At 35.5% G+C, this 17,921-nt stretch overlaps 2 long non-coding RNA genes across 6 annotated transcripts; both read right to left on the bottom strand.

Moving 5' to 3' along the window:
* Nucleotides 1-3,088: 3,088 nt before the first annotated feature.
* On the bottom strand, nucleotides 3,089-11,536 carry LOC103868908. 3 transcript variants are annotated; one of them, XR_004458494.1, is made up of 5 exons: nucleotides 8,443-11,536; nucleotides 8,262-8,369; nucleotides 8,104-8,145; nucleotides 7,792-8,031; nucleotides 3,359-3,780 (listed from the first exon to the last, which is right to left on the bottom strand). It is a non-coding gene; the product is annotated as an uncharacterized LOC103868908 (long non-coding RNA). The 3 variants fall into 3 exon arrangements; XR_004458493.1 differs by lacking the exon at nucleotides 3,359-3,780 and adding an exon at nucleotides 3,089-3,336 and having other exon boundaries at nucleotides 7,792-11,535; XR_004458492.1 differs by having other exon boundaries at nucleotides 7,792-11,535.
* Nucleotides 11,537-13,804: 2,268 nt separating this feature from the next.
* On the bottom strand, nucleotides 13,805-16,509 carry LOC103868907. Of its 3 annotated transcripts, XR_004458362.1 has the most exons (3): nucleotides 14,723-16,509; nucleotides 14,332-14,484; nucleotides 13,805-14,178 (listed from the first exon to the last, which is right to left on the bottom strand). It is a non-coding gene; the product is annotated as an uncharacterized LOC103868907 (long non-coding RNA). The 3 variants fall into 3 exon arrangements; XR_004458361.1 differs by having other exon boundaries at nucleotides 14,332-16,509; XR_633074.3 differs by lacking the exon at nucleotides 14,332-14,484.
* Between the last annotated feature and the right edge of the window lie 1,412 nt (nucleotides 16,510-17,921).

Genomic DNA, 17,921 nt, shown 5'->3' with positions numbered 1-17,921 from the left:
GTGGAAGCAAGCCAAGAAGTGTCCTACTTGTTTTCGTCGTAAAATCTCAACGGAAACTCCGATTGAGACGAAACGAAAAGCATTTCGACGAGGATTCAAAAGAGAACCCAAAGGAGGACCTTTCTGAGGCGTTACAGGTCGCTATGTAGCGACTGACGGTCTGACAGGTCGCTACGTAGCGAGTGAAAACAAGCCAAGAAGAGTCCTACTTGTTTTCATTGTAAAATCTCAACAGAAACTCCGATTGAGACGAAACGAAAAGCGTTTCGATGAGGATTCAAAAGAGAACCCAAAGGAGGACCTTTCTGAGGCCTTACAGGTCGCTATGTAGCGACTGACGGCCTGACAGGTCGCTACGTAGCGAGTGGAAGCAAGCCAAGAAGAATCCTACTTGTTTTCGTCGTAAAATCTCAACGGAAACTCCGATTGAGACGAAACGAAAAGCGTTTCGATGAGGATTCAAAAGAGAACCCAAAAAATGAGCTTTCTGAGGCCTTACAGGTCGCTACATAGCGACTGACGGTCTGACAGGTCGCTACGTAGCGAGTGGAAGCAAGCCAAGAAGAGTCGTACATGTTTTCGTCGTAAAATCTCAACGGAAACTCCGATTGAGACGAAACGAAAAGCGTGGCGATGAGGATTCACAAGAGAACCCAAAATAGGACCTTTCTGAGGACTTACCGGTCGCTACGAAGCGACCGAGCACGCACTGCTCGGTCGCTACGTAGCGACCGAGCGGTGTGCGTGCTCAGTCGCTACGTAGCGACCGAGCAGTGTGCGTGCTCGAGATTAACTTTGGGGTTTTTCAGCGGTTTTTTTGGGAGAACAAGTTTTATCCTTCCGAAATATTTTCGGAAAACGTGTTTTGGTAAAACCCTTACGCATCGAGATTTCTTTTGTTCGGTAATGAGCCAAACTTACGGGGTTTTGATAAGATTTATCGTTTCCCTTCGTGTTTACAGGGAGAAATCACGAGCTTGTTTTAGTGCTCTTCCTGTGGCGGAAGGTCGCGACTAAGTTTTCGATTTTGTTGAAAACTACGGCGTTTGCGTAAGGGTTGGCCATAGGAGCAGTCAGTGCTGCGAGTTTGTCTTTCATATATCCAGACATCGTTTCGATCAAGCGTTTTGTGGCCATGAGTAAGAGTAATCCGTTACGAACCCTCCTTCTAGCGTCAAACTGTGGGAACCGAAATTCGCACTGTCGATTTCCGTTTAAATAAGGAAACTAGAAAAACCCTAATTTCCCAGAGGTCCCGGATCTCTGCGAGAGCCAACGACAAGTGACCGAATATATGCGGAAATCATGAAAAGATAACAAACAAGTTTAGAGAAAACAGTAGATCTTATTTCGAATCCGCGTAAGAGCGTTGCGATCATTACAAGAGATCATAAAAGCTTTGGCCGCAAAGGCTGTCAGCGAGTTACTTAGTTCTAGCGGCCTAAAAGCTCAAACCTAGTTGAGTCGCAGCTCGATAACAAAAGACGAAAAAAGATACATAAAAGGTTTTTGATTGATTTCGGACTGAACCTTGCTAAAGGCTGCCTACGTACCCCTTTCGAGGATCAAGCCGAACGTAGTTCAATTGACAGAGCTGGACAAGAGACCGAACTGCCTGGGCGAGTTCGTCTAGTAATTGAGTGCCAGTCATAGAAACCGAACTTGTCGAGAATAAAGCCTAAAGTTTCTAAGTGCAAAGAATTCCGAGTCTAAAAAGTTCTCCCCATGCCTCTCGCCTAGGACTCCTTATATACTAGCTCCAAGGTCGGTTTATGCTTTTACACTTCTGCCCCTAAGCCGTCATAGCATAAAATGGAGATATTCTATTTTTTCCGATCTTCGTATTTATCTTCAAAATTTCGTATTTATCCGCGGAAACTTGACATTTATCCTTCCTTGCGCGCCAAGCGTAAACCGTCATACGTTTTATGGGCTTTTGGTTAAGAAATCGTAAGTTGGGCCTCGAGTCGTGTCTTAGGTCCCTTTGGGCCGTCTTCCGACTCGAAACGTTTATTACGACTTCTTTCGATAAAGAACGAACTTTCCACGGTTTTTATCGCAAAGTTTGATTGATGTCTTAGAATGGTCGGAAGACATGAACTGAGTTTGCTACGGTCTTCGGGATATAGCATCGTAGGATAGACGAGAATGCATGAATTGGTGTCGTATCGACATTTCGGAAGAGTTCGGTCGCTACGTAACGACCGAACAGAATGCACGCTCGGTCGCTACGTAGCGACCGAGCGGGACGAACGCTTGGTCGCTACGTAGCGACCGAGCTTGGCTCGAGCTCGGTCTCTATGTAGCGACCGAGCGGGACGGACGCTCGGTCGCTACGTAGCGACCGAGCTGTGTGCATGCTTGGTCGCCGCGTATCGATCGAGCTTGGCTTGTCCGTGGTCCGATTGCCGTACTCGAGCTTGTCCGCGGCCGAATTGGATACATGTCTGTTTCCTTCGGACAATCGGTATTTAGTGGTTCGATTGAGATTTGAACAAGATTTTACCGCAAGGCTCTTTGTAAAGTTATCTTTACGAAGATTACTTTTTCGTAAAAACGTTCATGCTGATTTTTACGGACTTTCAAGCATTGATTCCGTCGTGACCGATTTTGACCCCAACAAGTGTTATTGATAGGATTTGCCAAAGAAAAATTTTATAAGAAAAAAAAAGCATGATCAAATATATGAATGGCCATAATTGTTTTTACTTATTTGAACAATTTAACCTACTTTAGACTCTGTGTATTATTAAACATCTAAAATTGTATCAACGATTTACATGACATATTATATAATTAGGTTACATAATTTACATTCTTGTAATTACATAACCATCATTTGTTTGAACTTTTATGGGCATAACATTAAAAATTGTTATAGTGGTTAAAGTGTCATATATATTTTTGTCCTGTATTTTTAAAAATGGTTTGAAAGCAATGTAAATATATTTTATCTCTAAAAGTTCAAAAATTAATGGCCAATTTTACCATATTTTACTAAAATCTAAGAACTTATTCTAGCATAACTATTTCTAGCTGAAAGAAAAGATTCAAATTAGCCAACTTTCTTTTTCATTCTCGGCACAAAACACTAATATGAACATATTTTGTTTCCACCAAAAAAGAGTTTGGTATATTAGATGTTTTTGTTAAAAGAAAACTATCTACTAGTTAGAGTCTGTAGATACATTAATTTAGAAACATCATTTTTTGAAATTACAATATATATATATATATATATATATATATATATATATATTCAACGCATTACATCATATGTGAGGCATTGATGTTTCTTGGGCCATCCTGGGCCGACTACTGAGCTTCGTACAAAACCTAAAGAAATAAGAAGATTGAGTTAGTTTCATCCGTATCCAAGAAGTTTATAAAATCTTATAAACTTAGGATAAAGGAATCACATTACACAATCTTGTATAAATAGGAGTCTAATCTTCCATTGTTAGACACATAAACATATAATCGCTCATAGAACACACAACTAGTGCGAGGCTTGTAATCTACTCGATCCATAGTGAAAACAGTTAGTCACCGGTTTGGAGAGAACTTGCCAAACATATTTTGCGTTTGATTCGTTTTTTACAAGAACAGCCAAGGTCGATTCTCTACCAGTGGTATCAGAGCCAGGTTAACAGATATCCAAGGTGCATAGATTCGAAGGCAAGAGTCAATAAACAAGCAAGGAGAATTCTTATATGGTGTGGTGAAGAATACTCAGCTCGTTGGTATTGAAGCTTGACGGGTACGGCGTGTTACAGAAACCTGCAAACAAAGGAGAAACAAGTTTACCGGTTAATAGAGGATGCAAGCAACTTCATGGAAATTTGAAGTGGAGAAGTTTGATGGTAAGGGTGACTTTCGTCTATAGAAGTATTAGATGATATGTCAGCTTGAGATTGTTGGTTTGGGTTCTGTTCTTAAGGAGAAAACTCTTTCTACTTCTATGGATGTTGAAGGTGAAGAACAGAAGGATTCTAAACCGGACCCTAAGGAGCAAGACCAGGAGCTGCGTACAAAGAATTTGATCAGTATGTGTCTGTCTGATCTTATTCTACGGAAGGTCATGCATGAGCCAACGACATTGGCTATGTGGAAGGCTCTAGAAGCGGAGTATCAGACAAAGACGTTACCTAATCGAATCTACATGAAGCAGATATATGCAGGTTTCAGGATGGAAGAACACAAGACCATTGAAGAAAATTTGGATGTGTTTCTGAAACTTGGGGCTGATCTAGCAAGTCTAGATATTAAGATCAGTGAAGAAGATCAAGCTATTCAGATCTTAATCATCTTACCTAAGTAATATGAGTCTCTCGTTGATCCTTTAAAATACGGCAGCGGAAAAGAGACTTTAACGGTCCGTGATGTTACAAGCTCGGCTTATTCTAAGGAAGTTGAATTAAGGGAGAAGGGACTTCTTAACAAGTCTAAAGGTAACTCGGAGGGGCTGTTTGCTGGCGAAAATAGAGGCAGAGGTGAGAAGAAGAACGACAAGACTTGGAGAGCTAGATCTAAGAGCAAAAACAGATTAAAATCAAGACCTAAGTTCTCTAAAGAATGTTGAACGTGTGGCAAGGAAGGACACTTTAAAAAGCAGTGTCCAGAAAGAAAATCAGAAGCCATCAAATTCGGTCATCATTGCTGAAGAAAAGAAGGAACCATTGGTACTAGTGGCTAGCCAGCAAGCTACTAAGCACAAGTGGGTACATGATTCTAGTTGCACATTCCATATCACTACGAATAAAGATGTTTTATTTGATCTTGAAGACATAGAAGGAGGGAAGGTTTTGATGGGAAATAACTTTTTCAGCGAGATCAAAAGGATAGGAAAGATCCGGATCCTGAACGATGATGGATCAAACGTGCGTTACATGCCAACAATGGGCAGAAACCTTATATCCTAAGGTTTGTTGGAGAAGATGGGATGCACATATGAAGGCAAAGACTTCATGGTGCAGTTTTACAAAGGAGATCAGAAGGTTATTTCTGGAAAATACTGTGATGGCTTTTATTACTTACAAGAAATGGTATTGAATGGTGAAGCTGCAGTCGCAAGGCCGGATATCAATCTGACTAAGAGATGGCACTCTAGAGTTGGAAATATGAGTCTAAAGGGCATGCATATCCTAGTCAAAGATGAATACTTAAGCGAGAAGGATGTGAAGACACTGGAGTTTTGCGAGAATTGCGTTTTGGGAAAAGCACATAAGTTAAGCTTTTCAAAGGGCAAGCATACGTCTAAGGAAGTCCTAGAATACATCCATTCCGATTTATGGGGTTCACCTTTGGTGGTTGAAAGTCTAGGAGGATGCTACTACTTTGTTACATTAATTGATGACTTTTCTAGGAAAGTATGGATCTATTTCCTAAAGGATGAAGTGTTAAAGAACTTGAAAGAATGGAAAGCCAGAATGGAGACAGAAACATGAAAGAACGTGAAGTGTCTTAGGACAGATAACGGATTAGAATTCTGGAATACATAGATGGACACTTTGTGTAAGGAAGCAGGGATTAAACGACACATAACATGCGTCTATACTCCACAACAAAACAGAGTATCAAAACGCATGAACCATATGATTATGGAGAAGGTTCAGTGTATGTTGACAGAGGCATGCTTAGAGCAAAAGTTCTGGGCGGGAGCAGCTTTGACGGCTGTCTACTTGATCAACCGATCTCCAAGTTCAGAAATTAACTTCAAACTACCGGAAGAGATGTGGTCTGGAACTAAAGCTGACCTAAACCATCTAAGGAAGTTCAGATGCACAACATATGTTCACGTGACTCAAGCCAAAACCAGTCCAAGAGCAATGAAATGAGTTTTCATGGGATATCCTAAGGGGACTAAAGGCTATCGGATTTGACTACCAGAAGAGCTAAGATGTTCAGTAAGCAGAAACGTGATCTTTAATGAAGAAGATATATTTAAAGATATCAAAGGAATCAGCGAGATGAAGAAGAGAACAAAGAAAGTAATGTTCAATCCAGTGCTGATAAGGACCTTCAAATGTAGTTACTGACGAAGACACAGAGGATACAGTTCAAGGTGGAGTTTCTCCAGCATCAGAAAACTAAGAAACCGAATCCTTAAGCTCGGAAAGTGAAGAAGAAGTTATGGAAGCTTAACGAGAAAATCTAGATAACTACATTCTTGCGAGAGACAGAATCAGAAGAGAAGTGAAGAAGCCTTCTAGGCTTGATGATTCAGACTGCATGGCTTATGCTCTAGCTACAACAGAAGAGATAAATATGGATGAACCTAAATTCTATTTAGAAGCAAGAAGAAGTAAAATCTGGAAGTTATGGAACGAAGGAATGCAAGAAGAAATGGACTCTTTGGAGAAAAATCAGACTTGGAAGCTGGTTGAAAAACCAGAGAATAAGAAGATCATTGGCAGCAAGTGGGTGGGTCTTCAAGCTGAAAGAAGGCATTCCTGAAGTTGAGAAGCAGAGATGTAAAGCTATATTAGTAGCTAAGGGGTTTTCACAAGTTGAAGGGATCAATTACACAGAGGTGTTTACTCTAGTGGTGAAACACGTGTCGATCAGAATTATGTTGTCACTTGTTGCAAATTACGATTTTGATTTGGAACAACTGGACGTGAAAACAGCTTTCTTATACGGAACGTTGGACGAGGAGATTTTTATGGCACAACCAGAAGGTTTCGTTGAGAAGGGGAAAGAAGATCAAGTTTGTCTCTTGTTGAAATCTCTTTACAAATTAAAACAATCACCAGGACAATGGAATAGAATATTCGACAGCTTCATGAAACAAAAAGGCTTCGACAGAAGTGCATACGACCCTTGTCTCTACATGAAAGGTTCGGATTTATCTCATACGACAGAAGCGCATACGACCCCTCGATGACATGTTGATAGCATCAAAGGATTCTAAAGAAATTAAGAGAATCAAAGATAGCGTGAAGAAAGAGTTTGAGATGAAGAACCTTCGAGCAGCTTCAAGAATACTTGGGATGGATATTATTAAAGACATGAAGAAATGAACTCTAAAGCTATCGCAAAGAAAGTATTTATAGAAGGTTCTGGAAACTTTTAACATGGCAAAGAGCAGAGCAGTGGTTACTCCTGTCGGACCACAATTTAAACTTAAAAGTTTGACACAAGAAGAAGAAGACATGTAAGCGAGTATCATAAGGAAAGTACCACACGCATCAGCGGTTGGAAGCTTGATGTACGCAATGGTGGGATCTAGACCGAAATTATGTTTCACAGTGGGCTTGATCAGACGTTACATGAGCAAGCAAGGAAGACAACACTGGGAAGTTGTTAAGTGGGTGATGAGATACCTACGAGGAGCTCTAGATTCAGACCTATTGTTTACTAAAGGAGAAGATTTCAAAGTACGAGGGTTATGTGACGCACACTATGCAACCGATTTGGATAGAAGAAGATCTGTTACAGGATATGTGTTTCAACTCGGAGGCAACATAATAAGCTATAGAGATCAGGTCTCCAACATATTGTCGCACTATCAACGACAGAATCAGAATATATGGCCTTAGCCGAAGCTTTTAAAGAAGCACTATGGCTAAAAGGTTTGTTAGCAAATTGGATTTGAGCAAGACGATGTGAGAGTGTTGCCTGATTCTCAAAGTGATATACACTTAGCTAAGAATGGAGGATTCCATGAAAGGACTAAGCATATAGATACTAGACTACACTTTATGAGAGACGTAACTGAGGCTGGTGACGTTACGGTTTATAAGATTCACACATCTATCAATCCGGAGGTTTTCCTAACTAAGTGTGTACCTGGACAGAAGTTCGAGAAATGCTTGGAGATCCTCAAGGTTCTGCCTTAGTAGGTCTCATGTGGCTGCAGGTGACAAGGCTGTCGAGTTGTTCACCTCGCGGAAAGGCCACAAAAGAAGGAATCAGTTTCAGGAAAAGCAAACTGATGGTTTGACAGGAATTTATAAAGCTTGGTAAAAGATGAGTTCAGAAGATTGCCTGAAGTCGTATGGTTGCAGCGAGGAAACGTCTACAACAAAGCTGTAAACTTAAAGCTATTAGTTTACAGGTTTAAGTTCTTAAATAAATTGAAGAAACAATTGTGTCTGTTACCTAAAGGAAGCAACGGTGGTGAAGAGACGTCGACACCATGAGCTGGAAATTAAACAAGGAGATATGTTTAATCATTTAGCTAAGGAATTTCATTACAGGTTACAAAGGGGGCTTAAGACACTTATCAAAGTGGAAGAAGTCAAAGCAAAAGGAGATACCTTTGAGCTTTGACAAGTCTGGTTCGGTTATGTTGTGAGGTTGGTGTGCAAGAGGAACTTTGTCACCGGAGAATCACAGAAGTCAAGCTGAATTCATCAAGGGACGAGCTGGAAATAGAAATCAAAGGTTAGGGTTTTGTTCAAATGTCTAAGGACACAGACAAGAGAGAGCAAACGAAACCTGAGATTTTAATGGTGGAGGCGGTGGAAGCTAACACCGGTGAAGACAAGCGGCGGTGATGTTGGGATCTTGTCTGTTCACAGAGAATCGAAGAGAGGAAGTGTTCAAAAAGAGAAGAGAAGCAAGGATCGGAGAACGCATACGTCTCCCATAAAGACGGTGTCGAGGAACAGGTGGTGCGTCGGAGAAAACGAGGCGGCGAGCTCGTCGGAGCTTTGGGTTTCTTTTCGTAGAGAGAGAGAGAGAGATGGAGAAACCGAGAAGCCAAGGAATGACCAAAGAGTCAAGATGGAGAATGTGAGGCCTTGATGTCTCTTGGGTCATTCTGGCCGGCTACTGAGCTTCGTACAAGACCTGAAGAATTAAAAAGATTTGGTTAGTTTCATCCTTATCCAAATTTTTTTATAAAACCTTATAAACTTAGGATAAACATGTTATTCCATTTACAACAAGAAATCACATTAGACAATTTTGTATAAATAGGTGTCTAGGCTCTCATTGTTAGACACATAAACATATAATCGTCCATAGAACACGCAACTAGTGCGAGGCTTGTAATCTATTTGATTCATAGTGAAAAGTGTTTGTCTCCGGTTTGGAGAGACTTGCTAAACATATTGTAAAAACTAAAATATAATATTATGAGATTAATTCATGTAAAAATATTAATATATCAAATATAAATATTAATTAAATTAAAAATTTAATGTTTTAAAAATACGGATCCGGATCCGGATATCTGGACCTAAAAATTAAGATATTCGGATTCGGTTTGGACGGATCCAAGATTTTACTATCCGGATTCGGATCTGGGCACCCCAGATATCCTATTTTTGAAGCGGATCCGGAGCAGATCTCGGATCGAATCCAGATATCGGATAATAAGTCTCAGGCCTAATGTGGGGGGTGTTATGATCGTCCAATTTAACTAATTTACAACTATATATTGTTTTGCTTGTTTTAATGATTACCATTGGTCACCATTTAGAGCCAAAATGATTCCTTGTTAAATATGGGATGGAACAACCATTCATTTTCATTCCTACAATTTTATTCCTATTCGTTCATTTTCTATTTGTTCCTCTTGTTTCCAGAATGGTCACCAGTCGGACAATATATATACATGTTTTGTTTTCTATATTTGTCCTTAATTAGTAGTTATTTTTCCTGTTTTTTCCTGTTATATATCGTCATGTCTGCATTAAAATTGTCAATATTTTGTTCTTGTTTTTGGAATAGCATACTTCAAAGGTCGTAGAAATCATTCCACATAACAATTACTGAAGAAGCAGATATCCAAACAACAGAAATGAAGTCCTCCTCCATAGAAGCACACAATACCTTTCAACGTGTTAAACTAATGCTTCATAAAAAGTATGTGCATATAAACCGAGAATCAAAAACCAAACTGGAACCGAACAAAAAGAATGAATCCAGAACCAGACTGATGTTCACAAATAAAAGAGTTGTTTCTATATTTATAAAACCAAAAAAAAAAAAACAGAAACCAAACCATAACCGAATGGACATCGGAATATCTAAAATACAATTTATATATTTTAAAATGTCAATTCTATTTAATTTGAATATTACCAAATATTTTTTAAATACTACTTATAAACCGAACTACCGAGAAAAAAAACTTATCTGACTATTTTTATCCAAAATATTTAAAATTATTCTGAAAGAATTGAATTACCCAAACAGTTTTTATTCGAAATATTTAAATTTATCTAAGTTACCTAGAAAACTGAAAATGAACCAGAAACAAATTGGAACAGAAATTTAAGGGATATTACCCAGTTCCTAACCATGTTACCTGAACGGAACCGAAAACAAAAATAATCAATGGATTTCATAAAAAATCGAACAGTTACCGATCTCGGAATTTAAAAAAAAAATACATGAATAGAAGCACATTGAAGATAACTATATTTTGATGAGATGAGAAGGGGATAGATCGAACCAGGCGGAAACCAAACTGAAAATAGACTATTGAAGCTAGAAGACTCGCTAGACCCCACAAGATTAGAATCCGGCGAAAGACATATTTGTCACAAGATCTTGATCAGAAAAAATTAAGTTGGTAATTGGAGACAAACCCCACTCAAAATATCAAAAAGATATGGGACCACAAGCTCCACAATCACCCAGAATCAAATAGTTCTGACATAAGACGCATTTGCATCAAAACATCTACATGCATAAAAAACTAGACATAAAAGAGAAGACAAAAAATACAAGAGCCCGACCGAAGATGGCGCTATGGCAGCCTCCATGGCTTCATCCACTGGCTGAAAAAAAAAGGAAAAAATGGAGGTTGATTCTTTATGTGTCCTGGCTTGCTATCATTTACACTTACTCACTAACAAAGTTACAACAATTTGTTGGAGATAGATTACATCCTCCGAACAAGATCCATCAAGGTAATTGAACTCGGCAAGAGAATAGATTTGGAGAAAATAAGGAAGGCAGTCAGCTATAAAAGGAGAATGTAAAGGATGAAGAAAAGACATTCAAAAATGCACACAAGTCGGTAAAAGATTAGGGTGTACATAGCTAATCTTGTTCTTGCCGAGTTGATCATCTCTTACGATATTTTAGTCTTTTGTAGTTACTTTTTAATCATTAAACAAGTGTCTTTTAAACACCCACCATCGAATTGTGTCTTCAATACGTATGTGCCGAATTCGTATTAAACACAACTTTACAATTAATATATTTTTAATAATTTTTGAATCTATAAAGTAACACTTTGCAATTACAGAATTAAACACTAACATATATCCTTTATATATTAATTAAGAAACATTACAATCTTTAAGTGTAGCCACGTGTCATCACCAGAATGAAATTCAAAATCCTTATAAAATAATTTGGTCCAATTAAGCATATATTATACTTTTCATTAAACTAATCATAAAATTAATTAAAGTGTACACTTACTATTTTCTTTTCTTTCCTTAAATAAAAACTACGAGATTACCAAATATGACTAATATATATATGACAATTAGTGATTCTAATAATAAAGATTTGATAATATTTTATATCTCATCCATCATTTTTTGTTTAATTTTATATTATTAAAATAAATTAAACAGTCATATAAACTATAAAATTAAAATATAGATTTCGTATATGTTATATTTTGAATTTTTAAAAACGAAAAAATTACTAAAACTGTTAAAATTATTATGTTAAAAATTAATGATCAAATATTTAACATCCTATATATATTAATAGAGAAACATTTAAAAAGTTTAGAACATGTAGTTTGTACTAATTAAAAAAATATCATGTTGAAGTTTGAAAATCAATTGAGAATTTTGTTAGTTCAAAATTAAATTGCTAGGGAACGTTATATTATATAGTATGTCCATTATAGACCATTTATTTATCAAATTGAAATTTATTATATATTATTTTCCTTAAATAAAACCTACGGAATTACCTAATGTTATTCTGATATATATAGTAATTAATGATTTTAAATAATGAAGATTTGCTAATAACTCTATACTTTCTATAATTTTTGTTTAATTCTTAATTTTTAAAATAAATTACACAATTACATTAATCATATATTAAAATTTTAGATTTTTTTATATGTTATATTTTGAATTTTTCAAAACGAGTATAAATTACTAAAACTGTTAAAAATCTCACATAAACTTTTGTGATCAATGTTTAATTTTTTTTCTATAATAAGATACAACAATAATAAAATCATATAAATAAATAATTTTATTTTAATAGGTGTCTATGTATATATATATATATATATATATATATATATATATATATATATATATATATGTACTTCATATCTTTGATTTATATGTGCAAGCCAATTTATTACATAATAGTAACTGATTTCTTAGTTATTTAATATACAAGACGTCTATCTTAACCTAAGTATGTATCTATTTAATAATTTTGAATCTTAAACATTTTCTAAATCTCAGGCCAAAAAAAAAAGAAAGAAATGAGAATAAACTCAAAAATCAATATTTATATCGAGCAAAAACCAAAATGACACAAAAAAGAGAAAAATATCGAAGATAGATAGGATTGGCACGTGAACGTAAACTTATCATAACCATAATTAAAATTTAAATTGCTAATCATAATATAAAACCGAGCTGTCATAGTTTCATTAACCAAATAGTAGGCATGATATTCTCCGGCCTAAACGTTAGGTTTTTATGCGATAAATAATTTTTGACCTAAAATATTTTAAAAATAAGATCAGTTCACTAGTAAACAAATTATGTAATTAACAAAAAAAAAATTAAAAAATTATTTAAGGGCCAGAAATATTAATTCGATCAATAATATAAATTTTATTTTCCATACGATATTTCTTAAATAATTTTCATATAAATTTTTAACCTGCGCAAAGCGCATGTCTTATCCTAGTAAAAGGTTATTAGTAGGCTCTACATACAGATTTTATTAAGGGAGAATTGAAAAAATGGGACACTTTGAACTTTTGTTTGTCACAATAAGATTTCTCATATTTTTACCAATTTTGGACATGTATTACCCCCTTCTTTAATGGGAAAATAGTAAATTACATTTTAAAAATGTACAAAAATATGAAAACTATTGGAAACATAAGTATGACAATATATATGTTTAAACTTTTTTTACAAAAATTGGAATCATATTTTATTTTATCTTCTAGGTACAGTTAGAAAACTCATTCTGGTAATCTATCTAGTTTATATGTTTGATTTTAAGTTTTAAACATAGATATATCAAGGATATATACCGTAAACTAACATTTCTTGTATATTCTAGCACATATAGAATCAATTACGTTATAATCAAGAAAGATGTATGCGGTCAACCTACAGTTTGATAACGACATATAGCCACAACTCAATGATATACTTGACATAACTTGTTCTGCCTTTTACCTTATATGACGCCTACATGAAGAATACATTTTTCACCTCCTATACGGTGTTCTGGTTATGTAGTGTACATATTCTACGCAAATCGTAAAAATATGGAAACTTCCATATTCTGTTAAAGAAGTTTCCTAAATCTAAACTAAATCTTCCCTAAATATCTCATAGAATATTATCTCCCACGTTTTTCTCCTTCTCCCACGATCTTTTCTCTTCGTTGTTTGTGTTTCTCTCTTCTTGATCAACATAGTCATCTCTTTTCTCTATCAATACAACATGATTCTAATCTATGTTAAATCTGGTGAATGGATGTCTAGTTGCAGTGATGAGTGGAGTTTCGTGGTTGACAAAGAAAGACGTTGTCGAATGGTAACATTAGAAACTACTGCTACGTTGAAGCAGCTCAAGATCATGGTGTGTGAAGATTACGGGGTGGACCATAATGTCGTTAATACTGACTCATCATAATCATAATAGCCAATTATTGGCTTTAAAGCATTGCAAGTTCTCAAAATGTCTCAATATAAAGCTCATGTACACCAACACACTGATTAAGATGATAGAACTAATAAAGCAACCAAGCAAACACCACATTCAGTTTTTTTCGATCTTATTTCTCATATTCTTAGACAATGCGCAATGTACTTGTGAGATTATTATTGACAATCATCATTGTCCCATTGCATACTTCTGGGTCCACGATCGGGCAGTGCTCTCGTACTTGACACCGGTCTGTCTTGTAGGTGTGAGCTATTTCTGGAACCAAAGGATCATCAGGGTTTGGATCTGTCAGCAATGAACATATAGACAGAAGAACCTGTAGAAAACCAACACCAACCTGTTTTAGCACTTGAGAATATGAAAATTAAAGAATCTCAGTTTATCCACGAAAGTATATTCAAGCAAGTCACTCATGTAAAATATAAAATGGAAATCCAGATGTCATGTCATCAATATTGATAAGGAAGACCTTGATTAGAAGGTAACTCCTAATAAAAGAGATAGCCCCTCGAGAATCACTGAGCTAATACCAAAATATAAGCTCAATCTTTGGCCAAAACGAATAATCACAACAGAGGAGGTGGGTAAAGACGTGACTGTAACATATCATCACCGACATGACCTAAACAACAATCATCAATTTCATTAGAACCAAAATAACTCATACTGTAACATAAAAACACATTCACTATCTACTGATGATACAGAGTGTGAAGCGAAGAGAAAGAAGAGACTGTCTGACGAAATCGTAGAGAACAAATCACCATTAGAGACGAAATAAAAAGGAGGAAAGACGAAAACGAGATTAGAGACGAAATAATTGATGATTTCCGATAAAGAAACAAGTATTCTCTGCTCACCTTAAATCACCATTGATAGGGGTTGAAGGTACGTTGGAGAAGAAGATGAAAGGGAAAAGGAAATTAGGGTTAAACGAATTGTTTTAACTCTTTCGTGGATTTCTATTAATATTCTTTTTTCTGTTTTTATTTTTCCCTTTTTAATAAAACTTAATCAATTACAAAATATTAAGATTAATTAAGTTAATTGAAGGATATAATGGTATTAAAGAGAATATAAATCTTAGTTACCTAAATAATCTTCTACAAATTCTATTGGGACAAATCTTAGTTAAAAGTGTCTATTTTTTCCAATTTTCTCTTTTATTCTTTTATTAATTGGTTGCCTTATAGTATTGAAATCTGTATTTTCCCATTTTCTAATGCATCTCATTTTTGGAGAAAAAGATGTTCCTCATTTATTTGTACTAGTTGTTTGTCCGGGCTACGCCCGGGATTTTTTGTTCTATAATTTAATTATTTTTCTATTACAGTTTTTATTTGAATATAAATGTACATATATACATTAGAATTTATTATAAAAATTTAAAACTATTTATATTATATTCTTTGTCTAGTAAATTTGAAATGTTAGAACTCATAGTTTTTTGTGCGTTCTTTATTTCAAATTATAGATGTAATGTGTATGAGTTAGAAATTAACTAAACATTAATTTAAAACATAATATAAAATGTAATTTTATTGGTTAAATTTTTGAGATATATTTAATTATAAAGTTTATGCATAGATAATTAATATTTAATATATTTTAATATGTATGAAAAATATTAAAACTTATATTTTTTCAAAAAACAGAGGCTGTATATCTTTTGAATATATTTTACTACTAATCTAATTTATTACATATTTGAGTGTTAAATATTATTGTTTATACTGTAAATTAACTCACTAATTGTGTTAAAGTTTAGTTTATTTATTTAGTAATTGGAACTCACCGGAAACTGGCTTAGTTCTGGAGAAGGGAAATTATATGATGGTAAATGTGGTTACATCTTTGAAGTTGAGCTATATTGTTTAATAATGTGTAGTTGTATTGAAATGAAATTTGGTTTGAAGATAATAAGTCATATACAATTTAGGAGGTTATTTGCCTATTACGTATTAGCTGTAAACTTTGTTGGTGGAGAAGATTTTGGTGATTGTGATAGGTACTGAGGAGGAAAATGAGATTATTACTGGGATGAGCATTCGTATTGATCTAATGGGATGTAAGTTATTCTATTAATCCGAAGACTAATTTTAAACATGTTCTAAATTTTTTTTTTGAAAAACAGAGCTTAGTTGATTAGATACAAAATTTTGAAAACAAAACACATACACTAACATGACGGACGGTAGTAATGAGTTTTGAGTCATAATTCATTAATATGCGAAATTTAAAAAAGCTCTGGTGTAGTTTGTGGGAGTTGACATGAGGGTCATAGACTCCATTACTTGAGATTTTACTCAATGCATGTCAGAGAGCCCATGTTCCAGAACTGTTAGCTTCTCCGCACTCCGCAGTCATTTCGGGAACAACAGGTCGAGCACTTGGCAGAGCTACCTCGCCTCTGTTTTTTTCAACCATCCCATGCCTATCAATCAAGCCTTATGCTGGTCATAGGAACACCAATCTACACATCATGAGAGGTATTTGTTGTTACAGATGCAGCTCCCAGCATATCAGCGATGGGGTTGTCATTACCTTCCTGCGCAGACACCAGAGCACTCTTTTTTTTTCCTTGTTGATTTTTATTTTGTTGCATTTTCTTCCCAACCCGCAAGTATCATACACTACAATTCTTCCCTCTGTTGAGAAACCAGATACAATACAAAAATCAATTAACAAATGAACTTTAAAGATTAAAATCCCATGAAGGGGATGATTATTTGCCTTTTTCTTTGGAGAGACAGCTGATTGTTTGTTGAAATCCTTCAGCAGCAAGTGTGTCTTTCATGTACATCGCGGCAGCTGTAACTTCATCATGTGTTTCTTTCCATGTCAATCCTTGTGTTATCTGCATTCAAAGCGTTGCAACTTTAGAAATTTAGTATCAGACGCGAAAGAAAGTGGAGGATATATAATGTCTATATACCTGTGAAAAGAAGCCAGCCTTTGCCAATGTTGATAGACACATCGTCATCCTCCTCGAGATATTGGTATCAGACCAGCAACCTTAAAAAGTACACCTAAAGAGTTAGCTTTGGCAAAATAATCTCTTGAGACTTTAGATTGATGGTAAACCATTCTTAATTCATTTGACCTTCTCCATTAATACAGAGGAAACCTCTGATGCTTCAGAAACTCCTTCCCCTTGGTCACTATTTTCTCAAGATGCTTTGTATGCCTTCGCCTCTTTTATCACCTCAACATCTTCAACATTTTCTTTTGGTAGTTGTGTTATGAAACTCCATCTGAAGAAACAAAAGAATAATTTATTCCAATCTAGGACACACTACGCTAATCAAACAAACCACTTATCCTCACACGCTTTTTACAGACATTCTTTCTTGTCAGCCTCAGGAATTATTCGCGCTCTCAACATACTGACAGTTTATATCCCAAACAAAGAGAGTATGAAAATAGGTATCAGAATAATTGTTTTGTATACTTAGTGTTCAAATATGTAGACTCATTTTACTTACAAATGCGGTAGTAGAAACGCCAATGCACGGCCAAGTTTGAAAAGATCATCATGCTGTTCAAGAACTCTAGCTCTGACCGGTTTTGTACTTATATGGCTGTTGGCATGGTCATCTCTTGGAGCGACACTTATCCTCTTCGCCACCTTTAAAATCCTTAATCCTTGTAAACTCTTTTTCTTCTTGATTTCTTCAAGCAAGCATACTCCAATACAATCAAAAGTTAAACTATTATGGTACAAAGTACCACTGAGACCTTTGACCGCAACAGTATAAATACATAGTGAAATTATAACATAATGTTGCAAGATTTTGTGACACAGCGTCCAAGACATGAGCTAACTACGTTTCACAAAAGCCACAACACGAAGTTTCAAAAAGCAGAAGCTAGAGTGTGAAAATAAAATAAAAGCTTCATATCATCATCCCATAAGAAAGTAATGAAAGTATTGCAATAATTTTTAGTTGCATAGTAAGCAGACACAAAAGTGAGCACATTTCTGCTCCTTCTCTTAATTGTCTACAAAGCAAAAAAAAAATAAACTGATATGACCAATTGTGATCGGCTGATTGGTCA

Source organism: Brassica rapa, chromosome A05 (genome assembly GCF_000309985.2).
Source record: "Brassica rapa cultivar Chiifu-401-42 chromosome A05, CAAS_Brap_v3.01, whole genome shotgun sequence".
Classification (NCBI taxonomy): Eukaryota; Viridiplantae; Streptophyta; class Magnoliopsida; order Brassicales; family Brassicaceae; genus Brassica; species Brassica rapa.
The sequence above is the reverse complement of the archived record's forward strand: the minus strand, read 5'-3'. Positions and strand labels throughout refer to the sequence as shown.